The sequence below is a fragment of the Dioscorea cayenensis genome, chromosome 13 (assembly GCF_009730915.1).
Source record: "Dioscorea cayenensis subsp. rotundata cultivar TDr96_F1 chromosome 13, TDr96_F1_v2_PseudoChromosome.rev07_lg8_w22 25.fasta, whole genome shotgun sequence".
Lineage (NCBI taxonomy): Eukaryota > Viridiplantae > Streptophyta > Magnoliopsida > Dioscoreales > Dioscoreaceae > Dioscorea > Dioscorea cayenensis.
This window is the reverse complement of record NC_052483.1, coordinates 3616780-3620701: the sequence shown is the minus strand read 5'-3', so window position 1 is coordinate 3620701 and position 3922 is coordinate 3616780. Positions and strand designations below refer to the sequence as shown.

Here is a 3922-nt window from a genome sequence, read left to right as displayed (position 1 = left end):
CAAGTACTTCTCTTCTATTCAAGGCAGAGGTTGTTTCCTCGTAAGTTGAAATCAAAGTAGCCTGGACCGTTCACGGTAACGCGAGTTTTCCCCTATGGTGTTGTTGAGGTAACTCACTCAGAAAGAGGTACGTTTAAGGTAAACCATCACTGTTTAAAATATTAATTTGGGGGGAGAAATTGGAATGACAAGAGAGAAGAATTCCACATTTTTGAACCATCTTGAGGTAAGGGAAGGTACATCATGTTCGTAATATAAAACAAACACTTCTTGGGAGAGGCAACCTTAGCAGTTTTCTATGTTTTAGTTCTTATACTTTTCCTTTTTATCATTTTAGCTATGAATAAAGAGCGATGCATGATTGAATAGTGTGAAGTTGAGTCATATTTATTGGTTCTTATGCATGGAATTGATATGCGGAGTTTATTTTCATGGTTAGGAATTATTTTCATACCATTCTGTACAAGGAGAATCCATAGTTTTTCACTGTTTATATTACAACAGGCGTTGTACACCCGTTATGCACATGTTGTGATGTTCATTAAGAGAATTGTGATTTTTTGTAAAATTTGAGTAGGTCTCTCATAGGCTTATCATGGTCATTGCCATGGCCGTGGTAACCTGTAACGGCCATTCTTCAGAGCGTGCTATTTCTTTGAATTTCAAAGGACACTAGCACAGCCTCACCACATCCATAGTAAGGCCGTTATAAGCGCAATGAGCCCTAGAACAGCTATGGTCAACACTTGGACGCTTTTGAGCCCTAACTGAGTTGACAACAGCCTCATAATGACTTCAACCTTTAGCATAGAGCACTTGGTGTGATTTTGGTTAAATTCATTTCGGTTAGCTAAGGTTTAAATCTCTTTTAAATTGTAATCATCTTAATCTTTAAATTCCCTTGCAAAATCGATCCGGGCACTACTTTATTCATTATGTTCAGTCCATTGCTTTCTTTGATTTGGCCTTGTTTTTATTATTCCTTTTTAATTTTGATAGTGAACTTGATCCTTATTTTAGTTAGCTAACGAAGATAAGGTTAGTACCTCTATTATCTAGTCTCTATGGACCTTGTTATTGCATGTATTACTTTGATTGATGCATTTGCTTGCGTGCATCTACTTTCCGTCAATCACTTGGCTATGGCCCCATGCCTCACAAGTCATGGCTGGAGCTTGAGAAGGTATCTGTAAAGTGTCCAACCTCTTAGTAATTGATTCAATCTATGCCGTCAAGGTGGTAAGAACGTCTACTTCATAAATACCGGCTACCTTAGCCGGCTTGTTCCTCTTGAAACCCCACTAATAACCATTAGTAGCCATCTCGTCTATCAAATTCTGCGTTGCATCAGGTTGATTGTTACATAAGGATCGCCAGGTGGCTGCATCAAGCATTTGCTTAGTTGCTACATTTAACCCATTGTAGAAGATCTAAATCTACATCCACTCAACTATACCATGTTGTAGGCACTTCCCCAACATATCCTTATACCTCTCCCAAGTGTCATACAAGGTTTCTGATTCCAACTGCTTATAAGATGAAATGTCGCTTCAGAGCATAGTAATCTTAGCCGAAGAAAATATCTAGTGAGGAATTTCTTAGCTAACTGGGACCATGTCATGATTGATCCCACTAACAAGGAAGTTAGCCACTGCTTGGAACTTCCTCACAAAGAGAACAGGAACAGTTAAAGGTGAACCGCATCCTTGGATACATTGTTGGCCTTAAACGTACCACATATCTCGAGAAAACTGACACATCTATTGTACCATTTAAATAAAGTTTAGCTTTAACTCAAAATTGTTCACTACCACAGGAGGGCATCCTGACCCTTCCAAGTTTGGCCGTACATAATAAAAAATACTCCATTGATTCTCGGCCATTGGTGCTTCATAATCAACCTCGATGCTAATCTTAATTGACCCTTTGTCATGAAAGTTCACTTACCTCAATCTCCTATGCAATATCCATTTGATATCTGGATCAGGGCTTGCTAAAGGAGATGAAGTACCTTGAGTCATACAAAGTCACCTGCAAAACAAATCAATAGAAAGAATCATCTCAATGAATAAGAAAATAAAAGAAAAGATAAAAACAAGTATAGAAACAATAACGGCTAGAGTACTAGGGTCCTAATGTTCCTAAAAGTTGTTAATACCTTGTAATGGTGGCAAAAAATTGATACGCCCTTGCGTATCCGCAAGTGCATCCACCATATGAAGTACTACAATGTACCCAATAGAGGCTCGGGTAGTCCAATCCACAATGAATACTAATTTATCTTCCAATATCTAGCATACTCAAAGGTTTGGGAAAAGCTCTAATCTATAAATCTAAAGAAGGAATAAGAATAGTGAAGTGAGGATGGAAAGAGAAGAGATAAATCTGAATAGGAACAGTGATGAGGAGTAGCGCCTTGGACCAATCTCCTAGTGAAACATGTAGTGACCCTCCTACAATGAATATCATGTACATCCTATGGATCCTATGTGTGCTCTAGAAGCAATGTCACATCTATGACAATCAAATATGCCAAGTTTTGCAACTGTAACTATGAAAATCATGCACATTGAGTTTTGCAACTACCCTATAATAGTCACAACTAAAACTATCAACAAATGTCAAGTTTTACAATCACAACTACACAAATCATGCACATCAAGTTATGTAGCACAATTTTTAACATAGAAAACCAATATGACTCTATAATCATTACAAAAGAGTAAATCAACTACAAATTATCATCTAATTTCATGGAGCTCATAGGTTCACAAAACATTGAAAAATAAAGAAAGCAATCAAGTAGAAATCCATTGAGTCCCTGTTTCTTCTTAATCTACCCAATTGTGCTCCAAGGATCTATTTGCCGGCTGAGCTCCACTCCTAATCATGCCTCCAAATCTTTACTCTAATCCCTGAATGGATGGTGGTGAAGGTTATCCAAAAGTCACCTCCAAATTCCCAAGCCGAACTCCCCTTAAAACCCCAACTTTCTGACTTAAAAAAGGAGTTTTCAACCCAAGCAGGGGCATGCATGGACGGTGCTTTTCAGCCATATTTTTTTGGCCAGATCTAAGGTTTTGCATTAATAATAGTTTTCTTCATACAGTAAAGTGCATGGCCCAAAAAGCACGCCCTACTTCCATAAGCAAGATCGTGCTCTAGCCTTCAAGACCGTGCTTTCATTAATCTGAGTTTTTCTTGAAGTAATGTAATCTGCATGGCTAAAAAGCGACGCTATTCTTAGGCCTTCCTTATCCTAGAAGCTTGCAACTAAGTTCTTTGATGTCGTTTCCACCCTAATAATCATTCTAATGTCCCAAGACCTATTAATCTGAACAAGAACACGAAAACACCCAAAGAAGTATCAAGATACACCAAACTAATGCTAAAAGGCAAGCAAAATATAGATAAGAGGTATATAATATATATATATATATATCATATAATGCACTAATCAATTCGCCCTCTTGCAGGGTGAGTGAATCGATTCCAGATAGGATGATATGAGACCTCCACAATCACATTGCTATGGATATCTCAATGTGGATTCACAAGAATTTATGAAAATATATGAAATTAATAATCGTTCTTATGAAGAGATTATCCCTAATCCTCTATAGAATAGAAATGAGATTTCGAGGCTATTCTTAGGCCTTGCTATCGTGAGAAGCTTGCGACTAAGTTCTTTTTGATGTCGTGCTTTCCACCCTAATAATCATTCTAATGTCCCAAGACCTATTAATCTGAACAAGACACGACACCCAAAGAGTACCAAGATACACCAAACTAATGCCTAAAGGCAAGCAAAATATTGATAAGAGGTATATAATATATATATATACATATATATATACATATAATGCACTAAGTCACTCTCTGCAAGGGTGAGTGTAAATGCGATGAGTACAGTGGTGATACT

General features: G+C 37.5%; 1 non-coding gene across 1 annotated transcript; it reads left to right on the top strand.

Moving 5' to 3' along the window:
* Window positions 1-1452: 1452 nt before the first annotated feature.
* On the top strand, window positions 1453-1559 carry LOC120275030. The gene has a single exon (XR_005541056.1). It is a non-coding gene; the product is annotated as a small nucleolar RNA R71 (small nucleolar RNA).
* Window positions 1560-3922: the final 2363 nt, after the last annotated feature.